The sequence below is a fragment of the Chiloscyllium punctatum genome, chromosome 7 (genome assembly GCF_047496795.1).
Source record: "Chiloscyllium punctatum isolate Juve2018m chromosome 7, sChiPun1.3, whole genome shotgun sequence".
Lineage (NCBI taxonomy): Eukaryota > Metazoa > Chordata > Chondrichthyes > Orectolobiformes > Hemiscylliidae > Chiloscyllium > Chiloscyllium punctatum.
In genome coordinates, this window is record NC_092745.1 from 59695359 (window position 1) to 59720313 (window position 24955).

At 41.1% G+C, this 24955-nt stretch overlaps 1 protein-coding gene across 2 annotated transcripts in view; it reads left to right on the plus strand.

The window, feature by feature from the left end:
* LOC140479693 (KN motif and ankyrin repeat domain-containing protein 4-like) overlaps positions 1–24955 on the plus strand; it is a 79998-nt gene that overhangs the window by 8087 nt on the left and 46956 nt on the right. Inside the window, exon 2 of one of the 2 annotated variants that reach the window (XM_072573709.1) lies at positions 11223–11316. The exons of the other annotated variant lie outside the window; for it this stretch is intronic. The gene's annotated coding sequence lies outside the window, so the exon portion shown is untranslated. The remainder of the gene's footprint in view (positions 1–11222; positions 11317–24955) is intronic. 2 annotated transcript variants of the gene reach the window in all.

Below are 24955 nucleotides of genomic sequence, written 5' to 3' on the forward strand. Positions count from 1 at the left end.
TTAATAGATTCTCAGCTGTAGATGTATCATGGCCTCAAGTCCTTGCTTTACTCATGCATTTCTTGAATAATGGGGTAACATGTGCAATTTTCCAATTCTAAAGGAGATTTTTTGACACCAGATCCCTCAGAGGATTATGGCTGAAGCACCTATAAATTCCTTCTCTATTTCCTTTAAAACCATCAGATAGAAATAATCTGTTCCTGGGGATTTGTCATTGCTGCTATTTTCTTCATGCTGTTTTCTTACCTACATTAACATGACTGAGTTCCAGTTCATGATTCATTAACACTGCCCTGGAATATCAGGAATATTTTCACTTCTGTTACCATTGAGACTTGAAACAAAGCAATTGTTCAGGAAGTTTTTCATAACCCTATCCTCGGCTGCAGTAAAACTCCCATTCTATCTTAAAGCCCTCCATTATCCTAAATAACTTTTCTCTTCCAATGCCAATTCAATTGAGGAATTTACATGCCTTCATGTGGGTTACATTTGAGAGAAAAGAAGATCTTCTAGCATCCATTTGCGATTTTGGACAGAAGATGGGATAAAGCTTGTTTGATAAATTATCTTTCTTTCAACTCAACACTTGTACCTTCATCTGACAATATTAAACTGACAATAATCATTGCTCTTTTGAACTTGTCTTTCTTATTTCTTCTAAACCTCAAACACACTTTTCTATACACACTTCCTCCTTTTTGGATTCCACCATTGTTTCATTAACAAGACTCACTGCATCATCTCCTAAACAATTTTAAACACACCAACGCTCCCTTTTTATCAAGTACTGCGGTATGTCAATATTTGATGGCAAGAATGCAAACACTCTTATGACGCCCTGAGTTTTCATAAAATACTATCAGACAAATCTGCTGTATGTTCAGAGAGCATGGTCATTCTGTTCTGCTGTAATTTTGGATGTTAGGACAGACATAGCAAAAACTAAACAGTTAATTAGAGGAAACACATTTAAGTATGAAGTATCTGAAGCAAAGTCAAATAATCAGAAACAGATCTAATTAGATTTGAAGTTAATTTCATATTAGCTGTAATTTCAGTGCTGACTATGGCTCATTAAACAAAGTGATTGGGCTCATTTATGGGCTCATTATTGTAGGAACAGATTACAAAAGGAATGTTGAAGACTATAAGCACACAGTCGGCAGATGGGTTTAAGCAAAACAATCCTTGCTTAACAGTCCGTGTTTATCGCATGTTTGTCAAGTTGATACTGCACGTTAAGAATTCCGATACATTGAGGCCATGAAACATCCACAGCTGATTACTCTCCTTCCTTCAGCTTCAAAACAATTCTAAATTCTTTCAACTTCCTGTGCTTAAAAAAGTTGCCTCTTTATTGGGTAATCCATGTTAGCAGCTGCACCACTGTAAACCATCCACATTTTGATGGCTTTAGCCCCAAGTCAGTGTTTCCGCTATTGGGGTTTAAAATCATCATGGAGTCTGATCCGAGCTGTTATGATCTCACAACCTTCAATAAAGAATTCGGTACCCCCCTTTAGTACATGGTTTAAATACTCACTGCTCACAATTTGAGTTGGTTAACAAGATAAACTGAAGTGTGGATTGGTATTGATATGCTTTTGGATGTGTCTGTTGTGACTGTAGAAAGTGCTATAGTTCAGGAGTTAAATCCATATCTGCCAACAACAATTTATCAGCTTTGAACTATAGGAAAAGCTGCAAGTTATATTAAAATTCAGCTGTGTAGAATTTGCAATCGTTGTCCACAGCTGGGACACATTTGTTGGTTCTATTGTTTTTATACCTGACTCCACTGTCAGAAGTGAAGAAGATCACCCATCTATCAACCTTCTTGACCTCTCCATGGTAACTCAAAGACAAAGAGAAATTCCAGGTATATTCGCCTGTCAATGTTTGTTGAGATTTTGCTTGTTATGTTGATTGGCAAGGGAATTATTTGCAGCAATCATGTTTTTTGATGTGTGTCAGAATAGGTGGACAATAATGTTTTGGTGAGATTTGGGCATTTCTGGGAAAACCAGTACATGTTGCCCATCCCTAAATACCCTTGAGAAAGTGGTGATCTGCTATCTTACTGAATCATTACGTTCATCTGGTGTAGATAACCAACTGTGCTGTTTGGCAAAGAATTCAAGGGTTTCAATTCAGTGGCTATGATGGAATGGTGAATTTATCTAGGTCAGGATGGTTTATAGGTTTACGGGTGGTCCCATGCATTTGCTGGCTATGTCCTTCTAGGCAATAGAAGTCACTGGCTTGGAAGATGCTGTCAAAGGAACTTTGCAGTGTACAATGCATCTTGTATACTATACACATTGCTGCCACTTTGTGTCAATGGTAGAAGGAATGAATGTTTAATTTGTTGGTATCTTTTTTGTTGTCCGGATGGTGTGGAGCTTCTTGAGTGTTGTTGGAGTTATACTTATCCAGGCATCTGGGGAGTATTCCATCACACTCCTGACTTGTAGCTGATGGGCAGAATTAGGGGAATTAAGGGAACTTGCCACATAATTCAGATCTCTTACTAGCTTTTGTGGTCGCAATACTTATATGTCTGGTCCAGTTCAGTTTCTGGTCAATAGTAACCTCCAGGATATTAATAGCATCAATTTGGGCAGCCAGCAATCTGCACAAGTCAGTGGGAGCAGTGAGTGCGACTGATAGACACCACATTCAAGGTGAAACATGTGGGACTCTTAGGTACCTGTGAGACCGATAGACACCACACTCAGGATGAAACATGTGGGACCCAATAGGCACCACACTCGGGGTGAAACACGTGGGACCAACAGGTACCACACTCAGGGTACAACACGTGGGACTGATAGGTACCACACTCAGGGTGAAACAGAGCAACACCTGCAGCAACCCTAATCTGTCACAGAGCTTGGAAAGTGATACTTTGGGCTGCACAGTGGCTCAGTGGTCAGCACTGCTGCCTCACAACGCCATAGACCCGGGTTCAAATCCTGCTGTGGGCAATTGTCTATGTGGAGTTTGTACGTTCTCCCTGTGTCTGTGTGGGTTTCCTCTGGGTGCTCTGGTTTCCTTCCACAATCCAAAAGTGTGCTGTTCAGGTGAATTGGCCATACTAATTAGATAGGAGAAAGTGAGGACTGCAGATGCTGGAGATCAGAGCTGAAAATGTGCTGCTGGAAAAGCGCAGCAGCTCAGGCAGCATCCAGGAATTCCTAAAGAAGGGCTCAGGCCCGAAACGTCGATTCTCCTGCTCCTTGGATGCTGCCTGACCTGCTGCGCTTTTCCAGCAACACATTTTCAGCTCTGATACTCCAGCATCTGCAGTCCTCACTTTCTCCTTAAATATAGCGTACGGTCTGGGTGGGTTACACTTTGGAGGGTTGGTGTGGACATGTTGGGCTGAAGGGCCTGTTCCCATTCTGTACAGAATTGAATCTAATCTATGGTCCCTATCTCTCATTTGGACATTCAGTGGAAGAGGAGAAAATAAGAGTCCCTCCAGATACATACACACATTCACTCTTTTCATTAAGAAACACTCTATTCCTTTCAACTCTGGTCCATTTATCCTGTCTGTTATCCTGGCTTTAGCAACAGTGCCTTTTGTCACCTAAATCCATTACATTGCAAGTTGGGCTGCACATCCTCTCATTCCCTTCACACTCCTGCAATTAAGGGCTTGAGACCTTTTCTGAAGTATTAATGGTGCTTTATAAATTTGTATTGTCATTTTTGTTTGCATGCATTCTTCAGTACAAGTGAAAGAATTTGCTATCCCCTATGTTATAAGACCTAAATCAAACTGCTTATATTTGGGCTTTCTTAAGGGCTGTGTCAGGCTTTCTTCATTGAAGCAATTAGTCAATTTTCCCTAGTGTCTAAATTGGTATCCTTTCCTAGGCATATTGAACTTTGTTCCTCAGTAACTTCTCCCCTTTCCCTTCCTCTTATAGTTCAAAGGCAGCTTTAGAATTGCTAAAACCTGCTGCTGAAGTTGTCTGTTTATCTTTTGCAACTTTTTGAAGGTCAGCAGCATTGACTTTTATTTAATGTACTTAATAATTGAAAAGCAGATACCGAAATACTAACCTTAGGCAGAATGCTTTCAGCCTGATGGAAATAGGTTTAGCATTTGTGGTTGGTAAATCCAGGACTGGATTAGAATTCAGGCCGGGTGACCACAGAAGGCCTGAGGACAAGGCCCAAAGACCAGAATATGACCTGATTTTCCCCTGAGGTAGAGCAGGGTGGCGGAATGGAGTGGAGCAGGCTGGAAGCCAGAGCAACGTGACCACAATGTAAATAAACCATCACCACTTCATATTTGTAGATATACAGAGGTGAATGCACAATGAAAACCTCTAAATAAAACATATATCTTTCAATAAGCCTAACTGAATTTTGAAATATTTTCAAAGGAAAACAAGTTACAATTAATTAGCATGGACGAAATTTTTTAATGTACAGAACAATTATACAGATCAGTACTTGCCAAATAAAACCAGCAAGACAACCTGCAAAAAAAATTAAAACATTTTCTTTTGATATTCTTAAACAGTAAAGTCGCTGATCACGCCCTGCAATGATAAACTACAAGCTTTCCCACATTCCCTACACCGATTAAGGCAGACAGCTTTCCTTCTAACATTGTTGTCCACAGCTCATTTGTGATGGTTTTCAGATGCAAAGCTGACCTTTCTCCTAAGCAATTTGTTATCATTAGTCTCAAAAAAGAACTGCAACATTGCTCTTACATTAGGGAAAACCAACCGAATCTCATCTTGGATGCTGACTAGATATAGGTCCAAGTGGCATAAGTGCCCTTTATCTGAATAATTTTCTTTGATGTAAGCTTGGAAGTGCTTTATTTTTACAACTCAGTTAACAACAACATTGTCAGGGTAACCTTTCACCAAGAACTTTTACAAGTCCCTACAACTATTTATCCAAGACATCTAAATTAACCAAAAACAATTTTTTTTTTGGCATCATGGGAACAGGAGCAGGCCATTCGGCCCATCAAAGCTGCCCTGCAGTTCTAAATCAGAGCTGATTACCTCCTCAATGCTACTTTCTCATACTGTTCCCACATCCCTTAATATCACTAGTCTCCAGAAACCTGTCAGTTATTTTTTCTTGAACCTGCTCAATGATTGAGCCTCTATAGTTTCCTAGAGTAAAGAATTCTAAAGACTCAACATCCTCAAAGTGAAGCAATTTCACCTCATCCCAGTCTTAAATATTCTGCCTCTTATTCTGAGATTATGGGGTTTTTTTATTTTCATTTATGCTGAGATTTCTTTTAAGGTGGTTTCAGCATCCATCATAGGAATAAAGGATTTCACTTGGAAGTTGTCTCTTGAAGATGGTGTTTCATTGGCATTTGGTGCATCACCATCAATGACTTCTTTTTTCCCAATTCTTTTCCTTTTATTCACACTCTTGTAGTTTACATCAGTTGGGTTTTCTTTTGCTTTGAGTTCAATCCTCTACATTTACAATTTGAAGAAAAAACATAATCCATATACTTCAATGTTACATACATTTCCCTGGTGGCAATAGAAATGAGGGCTTTTCACACATCATTAGATTTTATATTGAAAATAACTTTGTTTTGAAGGAAATTGTTTAGGTATCAAAACTACATTTGCATTTATTATTGTCTTGAAAGAGCGATATAAGGCACTTTTATTTAGCAATAGAAGCATCCAACTGGATCATGTGACTGTGAGGTCAAGAGAAAAGGGCAGAATCGCAGAGGTGTTTTTCAACTCCATTTGTAATGTTGCAGTTCCTCAGTTTGAGACACAGTAGCCTGTGAGTCCGAACGCTGCACTTCTTCAGTGGAGCCTCGGAATAGATTTGTTGGGCTGAAGGGCCTGTTTCCATGCTGTAGGGATTTTTTTCTATAAAATCAAAACTTTCTGATTATGTCCAAGTAGGACTGTTCTATATAACAACTGTGTAGTCATAAAGGAGTATTATTGTCATATCAAAATGAAAAAATTCTAGTTCAGTAAATTTTTCCCTGTCTTCTTTAGTTTTCAATCAGTTATGTGAAACTTAAATTTTAGTAGTCATTTTCCTCATAGTTGGAGGGTCCCTCACAATGTGGTGCCCTGAACTGTACCTTACTTAGCTTATGCCTCAGTACGGTATTGCTGCTTTCCAAGGCAGGATGGCTGGAAAGCTAGGGTTCATAAATTAAAATAAAACAATCTCTAGCTCTCACTCTTCACGGCTCCTTACTTATTGTCACCCCACACACTCTGCATGCTGCCTCAATCACAACTCATGTCTCCTAATGCCCTCCAATCCATTCCCAGTGGCTCCTCATACCCCCATGCCACATTATGCCCTTCTATCCATCCTCCATAATCCATCATAGTCGTCAAATCACTATGCGCCTCTCTCAATCCCCTACGGTCCCTCATAACCCATATGCCAACTTAGTGCCAACTCATGCTAACTCATAGTTCCATCCACAATGCTCTCTCCTTTATCTAATATATTAACCTAGCTACTACCCATGCACACAGCAAAAGAAAAGTAAAATATTATCTCTTTAAACAGATCATTTATCACAGACAATACTCCAGTCAGAACTCTTATTAATAAAATATGTTTCAACGGTTCTTGTCAGGTTTGACACTTATAGAGTAGTAGAGTCAAACTACATGGAGACAGACCCTTCAGTTCAACGTCTCTGCACTAACCAGACATTTTCATCTGACTTAGTCCCATTTGCCAGCATATGGTCCATATCCCTCTAAACCCTTCCTATTCATATACCCATCCAGATGTCTTTTAAATGTCGTAATTCCACCACTAATTCTGGCAGCTCATTCCATACACACACCGACCACAGCATGAAAAAGTTGGCCTTTTAAATCTTTTACCTCTCATGTTAAACCAATGCCCACTAGTTTTAGACTCTCCAAACCTAGGAGAAAAACTTTTGCTATTCCCCTCATCCATGGCCGTCATGAATTTGTAATTCTCCAAAAGGTCACCCCTCAGCCTCCAATGCTCCAAAGAAAAAGGCCCCAGCCTCTTTAGCCTCTCCCTATAGTTCCAGTCCTGGCAACGTCCTTGCAAATCTTCTTTGCACCCTCTCAAGTTTAACATCATCATTCCTATAGAACAATGACCAGAATTGTATGCAGTACTCCAAAAGTGGCCTCACCAATTTCCTATACAGCCGTAACATGACATCCCAAATCCTATACTCAATGTTCTGACCAATGAAGGTACATATGCCAAAAGCCTTCTTCAGCACCCTGCCTACCTGTGACTTCATGTTCATGGAAATATGTACCCCTAAGTCTCTTTGTTCAGCAACACTCCTCAGGGCCTAAAATTAACTGTATTAATCCTGCCCTGTGTTATGGACTAGGCCAGACCACTCAAAACATTCTTAAGCGGGCAGCCCAGACCATAATTTTGCAATTTGTTTTGAGTAAGTGTACAGTGAGAATTATCCAATGTAAGTTAGCTAGGTTGACTACCAGGTTTTAAAACTGATAAAAATTTATTCACAAAATTTTGGAATGAAACACAAAGAATAGAATAAAGAACACCTATGGAACTCACTAGACTTAATTATGCTGTTCTGAATATACACAACAATCCCAATAAGCAAACCCCTTTAAACACAGTAAAAATGAAGCAAAGGCTTACAAGTTAAAGTTAGAAGGGCAGAAGGAGAGAGAGTCTAGCAGCCTGTTTCCACACAGCTCCACAGGTGAACCCCTAACTAAAGTTATGAACTGAACTGCTCAGCTAGAGAGATGGCCACGCTCCCTTGACTTATACAGGTTACTTCAAAAAACATAAAAGCTTTGGCGTAAAGTCTCACCTAACTACATATGAAAAAAAAGCCTCTCAAGACTCTTTTATCTTTGTACCAAACCCAGCCGTTTTGGAGCCCGGAGTGTTTCGCAATCCCTTTGAAGAAAACCAAGGATACAGTATCCTTGAGAAAAGGAACAGTTTTAGAAAAAAGGACCAGCTTTGTGACACCTGGTTTTGCCATATTAAAATACAACATCCCCCATTTATCTAAATTAATTCCATCTGCCACTCCTTAGTCTATTGGTCCAACTGATCAAGGTCCTATTGTACTCCAGGATAATCTTCTTTACTGTCCACGGTACCACCTCTTTTGGTGTCATCTGCAAACTCACTAACCATCCTATATTCTCAAACAAATCTTTATATAAGTGATGAAAAGCAGTGGACCCAATATTGATCTTTGCAACATACCACTTGTTACAGGCAGGTAAAAACAATGACTGCAGATGCTGGAAACCAGATTCTGGATTAGTGGTGCTGGAAGAGCACAGCAGTTCAGGCAGCATCCAAGTAGCTTTGAAATCGACGTTTCGGGCAAAAGCCCTTCATCAGGAATAAAGGCAGTGAGCCTGAAGCGCACAGGCATCCAGTCCAAAAACAAGTATCTACCACCATCCAATTGCCTAGCTCCTCCTGGATCTCATGTGATCTAATCTTACTAACTAACTTACTTACCACCATGCAGAACCTCATCAAACACTTTGTGAAGTCCACAAAGACAATGTCCTCTGCTCTGTCTTTATCAATCTTCTTCAAAACATTCAATTTTGTTAATGAGACACAATTTCCCACACACACAGCCATGTTGACTATCCCTAATCAGTCCTTGTCTTTCCAAATACATGTAAATCCTGTCCCTCAAAATCCCCTCCAACAACTTAATGATCACTTACATCGGGCTCACTGGTCTACAGTTCCCTAGCTTTTCTTTACAGCCTTTCTAACATAATGGTATTACATTGGCCAATTTCCAGTCTTCTGGCACCTCAGCCATGGCTGTCAATGATACAAATATCTCAGAAGGGGCCCAGCAATCTCTTCCCTAGCTTCCCACGAAGTTCTGGGGAACATCTGATCAGGTCATGGTGATTTATCTACCTTTATTCATTTTAAGACTCCCAGCACCTTCTTTTTGATAATACAAACTCTTCAAGATGTTAATATTTATTTTCCCAAGATCCCTATCTTCCAAATGCTTCTCCGCGATAAATACTGATACAAAATGTTCATTTAGTAGCTCGCCCTTCTCCTGTAGTTCCACACACAGACGGCCTCTTTGACAGCTAGACAATTCCAAAGGGTTTATGCAGCTTTAGGCACAACCTTCTGTATTAATAACAATCCAAAAATATACCTGATGACCAATCCACCCCCAACTCCCCAGGTATCTGATCCCCTTAAAGGTGTCCCAGGATTGTGCCCCTACTGGTACATTACCTCTCCAAAAAGATATCCTGCCTATCCAAACAAGTCCATAAAGTTCAAATCTGATCTTAGCTGGACCAGAGTGCACCAGATGCCAAAATCCCTCTGCAGTGATGGTAGCTGGTTAGTTCAATGGCCAGCTGCCTTCCTAAAAGCCTCATGCTGGAATGGATATGTCCCATTGGATATGGACTTTGTAATTTCAGGCCACTTCTGCACTAACTGCCGCGGCAAGAACTTGGGCCAGGAAGTGTACATGGGTTTACACGTGATCATGTTTATGCTGTTCACCCCACCCCCCCCAAGAGTTTCTCAATTCTTTTGGCAGATGGTCCCACGGGTGTCTTCCTGTCCTTGAGGGATATCACCTCACCTCGAACTCTCAGATCTCTTAGCAGAATCTCCCAGTATGAATAGAAAACATAGAAAGTACCCTTTCCAAGTTTTCCCTCCATTGGTTGCTGCAGCTTCAAAAGTCCTAGCATTGCTGAGTGTTTCTGACCCATGCCAACTTCTATTTGATTAAACATCCCTCCTTAGACAGAATGGATGTAACCCTCCACTTGCCTTAGATGATAGGTTGCAGTGCTCACTGATCTGGGATGCTCATGCTGTGGCTGAGTTTAAAAAAAAACAAAGGACATTGCACAGTTTAATTAATTGGGTTCCCAGCCCAAAATAGTCACCACCACTCTGACATGGTCCATGGGAAACAGGTTCCTTCCAGTAATTCACTAGGGCAGCAGCTGGGAGTAGAAAACGCCAGTTTAAAGAGAAAAAGAAGTAGACTGATTTTACTCGTACCATGTCAGAGGACAAAAAGACTTTCATTCAGTCTGCAATCTGAGTTCAATTCCCAGCCAACTGGAGATAAAAGGCCCATGGAATAAACCGCTACAGCATAAATATTGAATCTATTTACAAATTAATGGACGGATGTGCAGGCAGATTATTCCCGCAGGTTAAGAAAGGAAATAGTTTGCTCACTGAACTACTGATTTTCTATACAAAAGACAATTCACATGCACCCTTCCGATCTGGCAGCATTTACAGTCATAGTGACACTTTTCAGGTTGATGACCTTTCCTCAGCAGTAATACTGTTGCTCTCTGCATAGAGGTTATCTGACCTGCTGAGAATATTTTGATTTTATTCAGACTGGTCAGGAGGGCCACTCAGTGGCAAATGAAGTTGAATTTGGATAAATGTGAGGTGATGCACTTGGTCAGGACAGACAGGACAAGGCAATATATGATAGGGCGCTGGAAAGCACTGAGGATCAGAGGCACCTTGGTGTGCTTGCCCACCAGTCCCTTCAGATGGTGGGACAGATGGGTGAAAAGCTTAGAAAGGCATATGGCACAATGGCCTTTACTAACTCCGGTACAGCAGCTGAGAACAGGAAGCTGATACTGGAACTGTAGACAATGTTGGTTAGGATTCATCTACAGCGTTGCGCACTGTTCTGGAATCCACCTTTATAGGAGGGATGTGAAAGCGCTGGAGTGGGTGCAGGGGAGGGTGCAGGATGTTATCTGGGCTGGAGAGTTTTAATTATGGACAGGCTGGGATTATGTTCTTTGGAGCAAATGAGACTGAGGGAACATGATTGGGAGGGTGGCGGGAATCTGGAACTCTTGCCTGTAAAGATGGTAGAGGCAGAAACCCTCATAACGTTTAGGAAGTCTTTAGATGGGCACTAGCAATGCCAAGGTGTACAAGGCTATGGCCAACTGGTGGGAAATGGAATTACAATAGATTGTTGTTTGTGTCTGGCATGGATGTGATGAGCCAAAGGGCCTTTTTCTGTTTCCCAGAATCTCTATGATTCTATATTTCTACTTCAGATTTTCAGCATGCCAAGTATTATTTCTATACACTTCTCTATCCACTCTCTCTGCTCATTTCCTTTCCTGATAGTAATGATTCCATGTTTGCATGTTATCTACTAGGTGTCAGCAAAGTCAACAGGGAGAACTAGTCATTTGGATACAGAACTGGCTCGAAGATAGAAGTGGTGGTGGAGGGTTGTTTTTCAGACTGGAGGTATGTGACCAGTGGAGTGCCGCAAGGATTGATGCTGGGTCAACTATTTTTTATCACTTATATAAATGATTTGGGTATGAGCATAAGAGGTATAGTTAGTAAGTTTGCGGATGACACCAAAATTGTGGACGGTGAAGAAAGTTACCTCAGATTACAATGGGAACTTGATCAGATGGGCTAATGGGCTGAGAAGTAGCAGATGGAGTTTAATTTAGATAAATGCAAGGTGCTGCATTTTGGGAAAGCAAATCTGAGCAGGACTTGTACACTTAATGGTAAGGTCCTAGGGAGTGTTGCTGAACAAAGAGACCTTGGAGTGCAGATTCATAGTTCTTTGAAAGTGGAGTCGCAGGTAGATAGATAGTGAAGAAGGTGTTTGGTATGCTTTTCTTTATTGGTCAGAGTATTGACTATAGGATTTGGGAGGTCATGTTGCGGCTGTATAGGACATTGGTTAGGACACTTTTGGAATATTGCTTGCAATTCTGGTCTCCTTCCTATTGGAAGGATGTTGTGAAACTTTTAAAAGGGTTCAGAAAAGACCTACAAGGATATTGCCAGGGTTGGAGGATTTGAGCTATAGGGAGAGGTTGAATAGGATAGGGCTGTTTTCCCTGGAGCATCGGAGGCTGAGGGGTGACCTTATAGAGGTCTATAAAATCATGAGGGGCATGAATAGGATAAATAGTCAAAGTCTCTTCCCTGGGGTTGGGGGAGTACAGAACTAGAGGGCATAGTTTTAGGGTGAGAGGGGAAAGATATAAAAGAGAACAAAGGGGCAACTTTTTCACACAGAGGGTGGTACGTGTATGGAATGAGCTGCCAGAGGATGTAGTGGAGGCTAGTACAACTGCAACATTTAAGAGGCATCTGAATGGGTATATGAATAGGAAGGGTTTGGAGGGATATGGGCCAGGTGCTGGCAGGTGGGACTAGATTGGGTTGGGATATCTGGTCGGCATAGATGGGTTGGACCGAAAGGTCTGTTTCCATCTGCTGTACATCTCTATGACTTTTTGACTCTGAAGCAGTTGGATTTCATATGTTGACCATGAATGTCAGTGGGACCATGGAAGAGAGAGGAGATAGCAAACATCACAGTAAGTTTACATAGTCTTCATCTTGATCTACCTCTGTGTGGTGGGCTTTTACTTATTTTTATCTGATGTAGCAATACTTACGTTAGTTCCTTTACACATATATTACAGTCACAGGCATTTCCATCATAAACTTGCATCATAAATATATCCTTCATTCTAGCTGTGAGACATATTACAACTTTATCCTTTTTTAAAAAGAAAAACAAACAAATCCAAAATAGATGTACATGATTGTAGATAGGCATGTGTGTCATTTCAAGAACTATACAAAAACAATTTAAAAACCGATAATGACAGATTTAACAAGGTTAGCAATTCAAATATCGATGTCATGCTTTGGCAATTCCTCTTGATCCAGTGATCGTATATCTGTCTGAAGAGGTACACGTTGTTCTCAGTTGCTCTTGACTGAACTAGCTCTTGCATTGCTGCTACTCAATATTGGCACACAGTCATTGGAGTTTCCTTCTCACTTTCTTACCTTGACCTGAGCTGGTCTCTGTTCCTTTGCAATGTAGCACCATGATCAGCAATAATGTTATATGATCTGGGCTGGCTGCATATTCTAGAAATAGTTGCTTGTATCCAAATATTTGTGACTGGATTCCTGACTCTCTCTCTCTCTCTCTCTCTCTCTCTGCCCAGTGTACAGTTGTGACACTTTTAAAGAATACTCAAAGACTAGCTTAAGGTTTAAATTCACTTGAGGATCATCAGACTTCAACTCAGTTCATGCAGACAGAACCCTCAAGAAACTTTTGACAAGTTTGTCACAAAATGTCACAGTTAAGGGCATGGATGTAATTTCTCTGACAAAGAATTCTGAGAGAAACTAATCAAATTAGTAGTCACCTCAACACCAATGGAAGCTTATAAGAAGGATCTCCTTGGCAAAGGAAAGGCCCTACCATTAACACCTTGCTTGAAGATGGACACCAGCATGAAATGACCATGGCAAGCCAATGATAATTACTTGCTTTAGGGGCAGCCAACGCTATTGCTGCAGTCAGAAAAGTTCAACTAAAATAAGATAATCTGTAACAGATGCAGTTTGTAGTGGAACAGACCATATGTGACTCACTTGAATCAGCTGGGTAGTGGGGTGATGGTAACTTTCAGTCACATGTGGTCTGTTCCACTATAGTGGGTGTGGTTTGAATCTCAGTCTTATACCAAGATCTGTGCCCTGTCACTGCTGGACCGTTACTATTTATGAGGTAGAAGATTATGGGATTAGATTAGATTAGATTAGATTAGATTACTTACAGTGTGGAAACAGGCCCTTCGGCCCAACAAGTCCACACCGCCCCGCCGAAGCACAATCCACCCATACCCCTACATCCACCCCTTACCTAACACTACGGGCAATTTAGCATGGCCAATTCACCCGACCCGCACATTTTTGGACTGTGGGAGGAAACCGGAGCACCCGGAGGAAACCCACGCAGACACGGGGAGAACGTGTAAACTCCACACAGTCAGTCGCCTGAGGTGGGATGTCAAGATGACCTTGCAAATTGGCACAACATTATGATTATGTCTATGCACAGAATTAGTGATCCATTATCTGCTGTGAGGCAGTCTCTCATAGGTTGTACCATGGAATGCCACTTGCTGAGGTACACCTTTCAGGTCGCAGAGTGATAATATATTGGCACTAGCTCCGGTCTCAATTTTAGCTTTTAACCTGTCATTTGCCTTTTCAGGACAGATAATGGGAATGATCAGAAAAGCTTCAGGTGCCACAGATGGGAAGACTTTGACAGTTCTTAGAATGGGTTCCATGGTTGGGAGGTTTACCTTGATGTAAATCCTGTACTCTTTCTCTGACCCTCACTACAATCTGATGCAACAATGATACATTAAGTCTATTTAAAATGAGAATTGGAGGAAGTGTAGCATAACCTGTTAATAGGAACAGAATAAGACACCCTATTAATGGGAAAAGTGTCAGAAGCTATTAATGGGTAAAGTGTAGGGTACCCTGTTAATTAGGACAGTATTAGATAGATGCTGACAAGGTAAAGGGCCCTGATGTATTTGGAGCATTATTTATTATGTAATTTCAAGGTAAAGCTTCACATCAAATGCTTCTCTATAACTTTCATTTACTGAAAACTCAAAGGGAGAAATGTCAGTTAATTAGATGATGTCTGTACCTGTACTCATCGGAGCAGCATGGAGAAAGGGTTCTAATTCGGATTTTTAAAAATTCCTTCACAGGTTGTGGGCATTGCTGCTAAGCAGCATTTATTGCCCAGAGGGCAGTTAAGTATCAACCACATTGCTGTGGGTCTGGAGTCACATGTAGGCCAGACCAGGTAAGGATGGCAGTTTCCTTCCCTGAAGAGAATCGGTGAGCCAGATGGGTTTTTCCAGACAGTTGGCAGTGGATTCTTAATTCTAGATTTTTATTGAATTCAAACTCAACCATCTGCAGTGGCAGGATTTAAACCTGGGTCCCTCAGACACCACTGGGGTCTCCAGATAATACCACTCAGCCACTACCTCCCATCACTGTAAGGAGTTCAGTTACAGGCTTATATCAATGGAGATAGGTCAGTTATTAAGCCCTGCTTGAAGAGGATTGCTGATTTCTTCTCTGCCTAATATTGAAAGTCCCTGCTTTCCTGTTACCTCTAAAGCTCCCAAATGAACAAGCATGGCCAGTCTCAGCCAAGGTCACTACATCAAACTGCTCTCAGTTTTAACAAGATTTTATCTCTGGTTGGAGGTGCTCCTGGCACTCTGACTACATGAATTTATTTATAACAATTGGCTGCTCTAAAATGAACTACCTTTGCTTGCAGTTTCACTCTACAAGTTGTGGTATATGTAGCAACACAGCATTCAAGAGTTCACGAATACACATTTAGAGTCAAACTCAGTCTCCCTTGTGTATCGTTATCATTTATCATGTTGTAAATACTCACAACATGGTTCCCTCTGACAGTGGTCTACATTAAGAGTTTGTTTTATCTGTTGTTTTAGATTATCAAGTGTTTGTGGTACTGTGTATTGATTTAATTAATGAATTTTGTGCCATTTCTAATTTCATACTTGTAACTTTATGGAAATGTTGCTAATTGCTTTCACCCACCACATTGTGTACTGCTCTATGTGAAATTTGGAGAGTGCGATGAGATGGGTCATTAAATACATGAAATGCTCCACTTGAGAACAGAACTCCTACAGTCCACCGCAATATCAGCATAGTATGAATGCAATTTTCACCTTCAGATCAAGGGGCCAACAAAAATAATGTGTGATTGTGAGCTGAGCTAGCTTGCATGCCTGTAAACAGGCCGAGAAACTGACAGGAAGCACTGAAAGGCCATGAGGTTGTCTGCCCATCTGCATCCATTTCTAATGAGGAACTTGGTGCATTTGTAAATTCAGGAAGAGTATTCTTCCATCTGATTTGAATAGATGGCTGCGGTTTAAACCCCGAAAGTCCAGTGACACCTTGTTCAACAGGCCATTCCAAGTGTGTGGACCTGGAGAGATGCTGGCCAATTGTGATACAGTTGCCAAGCCAGCCAAAATTACTCCAATCTACTTTTATGTCTCAGCCTGGTTCACTGAACACAGTGATTGAGAATGACAAACCTGACAGAAATGATTTGGATATGAACATAGGAGGTATGGTTAGTAAGTTTGCAGATGTCACCAAAAATGGAGGTGTAGTGGACAGCGAAGAAGGTTACCTCCGATTTCAACAGGATCTTGATCAGTTGGATCAATGGGTCAAGGAGTGGCAGATGGAGTTTAATTTAGATCAATGTGAGGTGCTGCAATTTGGAAAGGGAAATTAGGGCAGGACTTGTATACTTAATAGTAAGGTCTTGAGAAATGTCGCTGAACAAAGAGACCTTGGAGTGAAGGTCCATAGTTCCTTGAAAGTGGAGTCACAGGTAGACAGGATAGTGAAGAAGGTGTTTGGTATGCTTGCCTTTATTGGTCAGCGCATTGAGTATAAGAGTTGGGAGGTCATGTTGTGGCTGTACAGGACATTAGTTAGGCCACTTTTGTAATAGTGCATGCAATTTTGTTCTCCCTTGCTATAGGAAGTATGAATTGAATTTATTGTCACGTGTACCAAGGCACAGTGAAAAGCTTTGTCTTGTGAGCAATACAGGCAGATCACAGAGTTAAGTTGCATAGATAAGTAAATAATAGATAAACAGCGGCAAAAACAAAAACACAGGTTTGAGTCCATTCAGTATTCCAACAGTAGGGTAAAACTGTTGCAAAACCATCTGGTGCGTTGTTCAGGCTTTTGTACTTTCTCCTTGATGGTAGAGGTTGTAGAAAAACATTGCCAGGGTGGGTGGATTTTTGAGAATGCTGACGGCCTTTCCTTGACAGCGGGCCTGGTAGGTGGAATCCAGAGGTGGGAGGTTGGCTTTTGTGATTGTCCGGGCCGAGTTCACCACTCTCTGTAACCGTCTCCAATCTTGAATGGTACAGTTGATGGCACACCTATAAAAGTTTGCAAAGGTATTTGCCTTCATGACAAATTTCCTCAGCTGCCTGAGGAAGAAGAGACGTTGTTGGGCCTTTGTAACCAGTGTGTCCACATGAAGAGTCCAAGAAAGCTTGTTGTGGATGACCACTCCCAGGAGCTTGACGTTCTCCACTCATTCCACCTCTGTGCTGTTAATGTGCAGGGGGGGGCATGGGTAACATCCCGCAGAAAGTCAATAATGCGTTCCTTGGTTTTGCTGGCATTGAGAGCTAGGTTGTTCTCAGTGCATCATTTTTCCAGGTCTTTCACCCCACCGTCTGTATTGTCACCATCTGAGATTCGACCAACTATGGTGGTGTCATCAGCGATCTTGTAAATGACATTAGTCTGGTATTTGACGATGCAGTCGTGGGTACACAGTGAGTACGCACCCCTGGGGGGCTCCAGTGTGGAGTGTTATTGACAATGAAATATTGTCCCCAATCTTCAGTGACTGTGGCCTGTGGGTCAGGGAACTGAGGATCCAGTTGCAGAGAGTGGGGCTTAGTCCGAGATCACTAAGTTTAGTAATCAGTCTCGAGGCGATATGTAGTGAAACTTGAAAGGGTTCAGAAAAGATTTACAAGGATGTTACCAGGTTTGGAAGGTTTGAACAACAGGGAGAGGCTGAATAGTCTGTGACTATTTCCCTGGAGGGTCTGAAGCTGAGTGATGATCTTACAGATATTTATAAAATTATGAGGGTCATGAATAGGGTGAACAGACAACGTTGTTTTTCTGGTGTGGGTGAGTCAAAAACTAGAGGACATTGGTTTAAGGTGAGAGGGGAAAGTTTAAAAGGGACCTAAAGGGCAACTTTTTCACGGAGATGGTGGTGTATGTGTGTGAAATGAGCTGCCAGAGGAAGTGATGGATGCTAGTACAATTACAACATTTAAAAGGCATCTGAATGTGTATATGAATAGAAAGGGTTTAGAGGGATATAGACCAAATGATGGCAAATGGGACTAGGTTTATTTAGGATATCTGGTTGGCATGGACGAGTTGGACAGAAGGGTCTGTTTCTGTATATCTCCATTATTCTATTTCTAACATTCCTCTGGCCCCTGGATCATCCTAAAACAGAGGCATTGAGACTAATCACTGAACTGTACATGGCCAAGATTGAGTGCTGCATGCACTCAGTGGGGAGGCTGGGATACTCAGGGGTGACTGGCTCTCCCATAGAGTGAAAGCTCACTAGATCAGGCTCCCAATCAGCCAGCTGGGAGCTAACCTGGTGAATCACAAGCATTGATCCTGAAGTTCCATCAGCTGGAAGCTACCAACCAACCAGAAAATTGTTGTCAGCTTCTTAGACCCTAGAGATGGTCACAGATTCTTGTGGGGGTCAAGGAGAGGAGAAGATAAAGGAGGTAAGAGAAAGAAGTCCACTTCAATGGTCACCTCTTGACCCTCTCACCCCTGGCTCTGACTGGGCCATATTGATGTACCCCTTGCCCCCATAATGCTGCAGACAAGTTGCCCTGATTTCCCAATCAGGAAAGCAGCCATCTTTCTCACACACCTGCAAGATAAGTAATTAGGCCAGTGATGATTTGAAGCCCTTTGATAGTCATTACTTGACCATCAAGGGCCTTAATTGATGGTGAGTTGAGAAAGTCACCCATGGAACAGCACTCAATTACTGAGCTGGTGAGATGAGGAGCCAGTACCTCTCCAGGGCGAACTTGCTCAATTTTCTACCCTTCTCGACACTTTTCTCACCACTTTAAGGGAGGGGGAAACTGTAGCTAATCAGTTAAATTAACACAGACCAATGGTCAAACTTAGGTCCTGACCATGTCTGAGTACCCCACGATTCAGTGCATTGAGCTAACAAGAGAATATCTTTTCTCAGTAATTTATCAGATAAATTCTATAATTGAAAAATGAGTTAATACCTGATTAAGTAAGCCTTAGTGATAATGCTATAACAGTAAAATGTAATCCCAGTAGGATTCTTCCTTTTTCTTTCCTGTCTCAGAGTAAAGTATCAGTTTGAGATTGTACAGTTCTATGATAAGTGATGATTTTTTAATCTCTACACTTGAATATATTCTTTTCAAAATAAAAGCTTCATATTTTCTGCTTTCATATTAGATGGTTAATTTGGATATCTCCCATTGTTTATTAAACATAGTATTGGCTGTTGTGCTACTGAGCATTGCAGACCAGGGAAGTGCCACATTTGATCATTCCTAGACCTTACTGGGGAAATGATTGGTTGTACAATTGGTCTCAGAATTCCCAAACCAGGAATAAATAATCTGATGGGTGCCCATGAAAAGGTGAGGATGAGGAAGGGGTAGAGAATGTCAATTGTTTTATGAGCTCTTCGTGCAGAAATTGATATGTATTACTTACAAAGTATGCCCTTCTCAAGACCATTTATGAATCAACAGTGATGCCCAGTACCCATGAAGAAATATAAAGAAAGGAAGTTAATTAGGAATTAGCCCAAAGAAGGGAAATATGCAAGCAATGTTCAACATTGAAAAAAAATCAACCAACAGTCCCACTCTTTGATCACTCACCGCCAATACCCACGGTATATCCCTGTGTATGATTACAGCCATCTAGTAGTTGTGCAATCAATAAACTGGGAGTTGTGAGTTCAATGCCTTGGCAATTGAATATTGGCAAGTTTGGAAATGAATTCAGTAAGCACCAACCACCATAAAAGGTTCCATTGGTTACTTATATCCCTGAAGTGATGGAAGCCTGTACCAAAGCCTCGTCCAGCAAGGCACAAGTGACTCTCAACATCATCTGAAGAAGTATATCAAGCCACATTTGTAAAATATTCACACTAAGATGGTGGCCCTTAACGCGCTTTTCAGAGCAGTTCAGGTTGAGTAATGAAGGTGGCCATACCTGAACCATGTTATTCCACAAACAAGTTAAAAATGTAACAAAGGAGGGTGCAGACTCAGCTGAATCACAACAATTACTGAACTGTAGTAACTCATTGTCCATAAAGAATTTTGAGACATGCTGAGGTCATGAAAGGCATTACATAAATGCAAGTCTGAATTTACATGGTCAAATAGATGAACAACATTCACTGTCAAAACGTACTTGTCAATATGCTCATCTGCACACGGTCTGAATGAGCTTACACCACATGTGGACCAATCCCACAATGGAAAGAAGGAGAAGAAAATTGGACAAAGTGATAACAGCTTGAAAAACATTTTCACAGATTGTAAAGTAGTTCCCTTGTGAATATTTTGGACAGACAAATCATTTGTATTAGATGATTCCAGTAATGTTTAGGGATCAGCCATTTGACAAATAATTCTGAGTAAAGTACAATATTTCCCATGTTCCATCTTATAAAAAGAATACTGCATGTATAAACAAATGTTCTCTCTGGAGGAGTATCTCAACTTAGTCAGCATGTTACAGCTTCCAAGGCTTAAAATAAGTTCAATAAGTCATCATCAAATAGTAATATGTACAATAGTTTTACTCAATTTTCAATGAAAACGTTAGTACATTTTGGCTGGCTGTGTTTTTGGTTTGATTTTATTTGGTTTTCAGTGTGCATTTATTTTGTCCGTTAAGCTTGAATTTCTCTCAAATGAAGTCCTGAAGTTCAGTTCAACACTGCTGGGCTACTTGCGACATGACTATTGTAGATTCCTGGGCTAAAACAAAATCAAGCAGGTCTCCAGCTCCTAAATGATATCAACATCTGGTAACTGCTGTGAAGTGTGCACGTGTGGATATTGCATGATCACAGGCTTCATCATACTTGTGTTTGTCTGGTTAGTAATCATTGACAGTTAAAGAGGAATCTGAACACTTCATTTTAACCAATAGAGCTTGACAACAGGGTTTCACCATTTTTTAACAAAAAATAAACATTATATAAAATAATTGAATAAATCAAGCACTATAGCTTAAAATGGTTTATACAATATTTGTTATGCATTCAAGCTTATTTCCTAATTCCTTCAAGAATTTTCTTTTAAGACACATCAATTTTACAGTTATTTACATCTGTAGGGACCATCTATAACTATGTCATAATCCTCTGGAGAATTCTTGTCAGTTCCAGTTATTCTCAGAGGCAAAACTTTAATGTACTACCTTTTTGACTATGGATGTCTCAGCTTTCAGTTCTGGTTACTATACTGATATTTCCCAGCTCAGTTGGCTGATTCAATTTTTTTTCTCACAAACCAGTATGGAGGTCCACTTTATTTTCCTCCACTAGCTTCAAACTATACTGTCTTCCAACTCAGTTCCTTCACAAAATTCAAATTGAAATTAAGTCTCATCAGCTTTCCACATGTTCAATTATGAAATTCAGGCTTTACTCTGCTTACAATGCAGGCCTAACTAACATTTACTTTGGTTACATTATTTCAGTGAAATGCAAATCATGTGACATCCAAGATGGATTTAATTCTGTCTCGAAAACACCCAGACAAATTAATATCTAAGAACTACTCAAAGCTCGAGCAATTTCCGTATTGATCCTTGTATTGATCAAAGTGATACTTATTCTTTTTAAATTTATCTTTGATCTGATGAGATAAATGGAGTCTCTAACTTTTCAGAGTTTTATCTCTATCTCCCATAACAAAAACATCTCTCAGAAATCCATTTCCTGCAAGCACTGTAGACATCCTATCTCCCTCTGTTTTGCCACATAGGCCTGTCTGCTGTATTCTTATTTTTTTTCTAGCTGCTAACTTGCATTAATATGACCTTGATCATTTAAGTGTAATAGGCTCCCAGCATTCTTGAGTTACATTTATCCCATTTTCTCCATTTAAAAGCTAGATTTATGAAACCAGGAGCTATATTCCAAAGCATTTGAACCATGAACTAGATATTCTAAACCCCATAATTTCTCCCATGTTTTCTCAGACTCAGCATGTAAACAGACACATATGAAAAGTGGCATTCTATGAAATACTAGATGGTGGTTGGTATCTGGAAACTGGAATCTGTGAAACAGAGACTCAGCTTTTACATACAAGGATGATTCTGTCAGGGAGGAATTTCCACAATAGGAAAACTGGAACATGTGTGACTAGTTAACTAGAAGATAGGCAGCAGAATTCACATAAACTACCCCTGGTACTTCATAATGGCAGTGAAATGTAGATGTGTATTTATAGAGGAACGTCTGAGTGTATAGTTAATCCCTACCATCAGCTGTAAGGAAGATAGGTTTGTTCGATCCATAAGCATCAAGTTCATTTTTCAACCATCACAAGTTGACAAACTGTGTGCAAAGAAGAGTTTAAAAGTAATTGAATGGGGATGAGAAGATGGTATCATTATGTATAAGTAAAGAATGTTAAACTAAGCACAAAGAGGCATGTTAATAGGTGAACTTGGGAAATTATATGGGATAATCATTTAAATCAGCAGAAAGGTCTAAACACAAAAAGATTGCAAGAAAATATAACCAGGTAATGAGCGAAAATTAAAGTGGAGGCCTTCAGGGAGGACAATTTGTAGAAAGCAGTAAATTAGAACAATTAAAGTCACAGGACAGATTATCATTCAACACAGAATTAGAAAGGAGAAACTGAGCATCAACACACAAGGTTGGAATTCCTCCTTTTTGGAATCTGAGGGAAGTAGAAAGGTGAATATCAAAGATGTGTGATTTTTACTTATTACTCAGGCTGATTAATTGATAGGTTTATTAACAGAAGTGACTTCTGTGAAAATGTTGTTTTCTCATGATGAATTCTTTTTGGTTAAGTGATTTGTGAGCTTTAAACCTTTTATACAGTTATTTATTTAGTTATTCAAATCTAATAATTTTGCAGTATTGACACCTACATTCCTTTGCAAACTCTAATAGAACTTAAAAACTCAATTATTTATTCATATATTGTGCAATTGCTTGCAGGTAGCAGTGTGATAAGACTCACTTGAGATCTGGGATAAGAAACTGCAACTTATTTTGTGAATATTCTGGCTACGAGTGCCATTATAGCTCCATTTTTCGAGTGTGCATGCATGTTTGGGCAAATTGTGCCTGATGGGATGATAGTAAATGTGTAAGCACATGAGTGAATGGTTCTGTGGAACACACCACAGAACACACCAGATGGCCTCCTTCTTTACAGACCAAACTTTCCCCTCCCTAGTGATTGAAGATGTCCTCCAACACATCTCATCCACGTCCCACATCCCCGCCCTCGCACCCCACCCCTCCAACAACAACAAGGACAGAACCCCCCGGTCCTCACCATCCACCCCACCAGCCCCCACATAAATCGCATTATCCGCCAACATTTCCGCCACCAACAAACAGACCCCACCACCAGGGATATATTTCCCTCCTCACCCCTATCCACATTCCGCAAATAATGTTCCCTCTGTGACTACCTGGTCAGGTCCACGCCCCCCAACAACCCACCCTCCCCTCCTGGCACCTTCCCCTGCCACCGCAGGAATTGCAAAACCTGCACCCACACCTCCTCCCTCACCTCCGTCCAAGACTCCAAAGGAGCCTTCCACATCCATCAAAGTTTCACCTGCATTTCCACACATGTCATTTATTGTATCCGTTGCTCCTGATGTGGTCTCCTTTACATTGGGGAGACTGGACGCTTTCTCGCAGAGTACTTTAGGGAACATCTCCTGGACACCCACACCAATCAACCCCATCGCCCTGTGGCTGAACATTTAAACTCCCCCTCCCACTCTGCCGAGAACATGCAAGTCCTGGGCCTCCTCCATCACCACTCCCTCACCACCCAATACCTGGAGGAAGAACACCTTATCTTCTGCCTTGGAACCCTTCAACCCCAGGGCATCAATGTGGACCTCACCAGTTTCCTCATTTCCCCCCCCACCACCTTACCCCAGTTCCAACCTTCCAGCTCAGCACCACCCTCATGACCTGTTCCACCTGGCAATCTTCCTTCCCACCTATGGCACTCTCATCTGCCTTCCCCTGGCCCCACCTCCCCTCCCATTTATCTCTCAACCCCGAGGGTCCCAGCCTCATTCCTGATGAAGTGCTCTGGCCTGAAACATGGATTTTCCTGCTCCTCGGATGCTGCCTGACCTGCTGTGCTTTTCCAGCAACACACTCTCAACTCTGATCTCCAGCATCTGCAGACTTCACTGTCTCCTTTTACTCAGAGGAACACCACTTCAACAGGAGAAAGACCCTCTGCACCATTGCATTTTAAAGTGATCATCATATCACTTAAACCTGATTTGCAGTTGATTTCATCTCATTATTACTTTGCTCTACACATTATGTAATTGACTAAAATTCCAAAAGTCTACACTACGTCGTGTGGAAGGTGCTGAATAATTTTTTAGCTGGGAGCTTCCTCTGAAATTAATGTAGCAAATTAGCATTCCTTGTGGAAAACAGCATGACTTAGAGTATGCGCAGAGGTCACACAGAGCAGGACTCTGTGTTGAAAGAGGATGGAGGATGAGGTGTAGGAAGCTCTTTGCTAGACACCACATTGATAAAAGGGAAGGTGGTGATTCACCAGCTCCAATGTTTTTTCAGACATTTGTTCTTCAATCAGGACACTGTCATTGTGATCTCTCTCTCTATTGTTGCAATCACAACAGCAATCTCAAAGCTTGGCAAGGACCAATGTCATCGATGAATGTGTATTCCATCACAATCCTGACTTCTGTAGATGATGGATGGGCTTTGGGAATTCGGGAGCCTTAGATCCAGTTCTTGTCGCCATAGTATTTACAAGGTTGCTCAAGTTCAGGTTCAGTTCCACTGTAACTACCAGAGTGTTGCCTATAGGAGATTCTGTGATGGTAGTGTCATTGACTGTTAAAGGGAGATTTTGGGATTCCCACTTATCCTCCTGCAGCAACTTCACTGCCTGGCTAGGTTTCACTATGAAATGAGAAAGTTACACGGTAAAGTTGTGGCATGAAGATAAGAATGGGGATGAGGAATGTAATAGTTGCAGACTTATCCTCTGCAGCGTGCAAAATAGAACAGTGTAGCATAAGGCAAAGGTGAAACATGAACGGGGATTAGGGATGAGCTGACCATCATCTG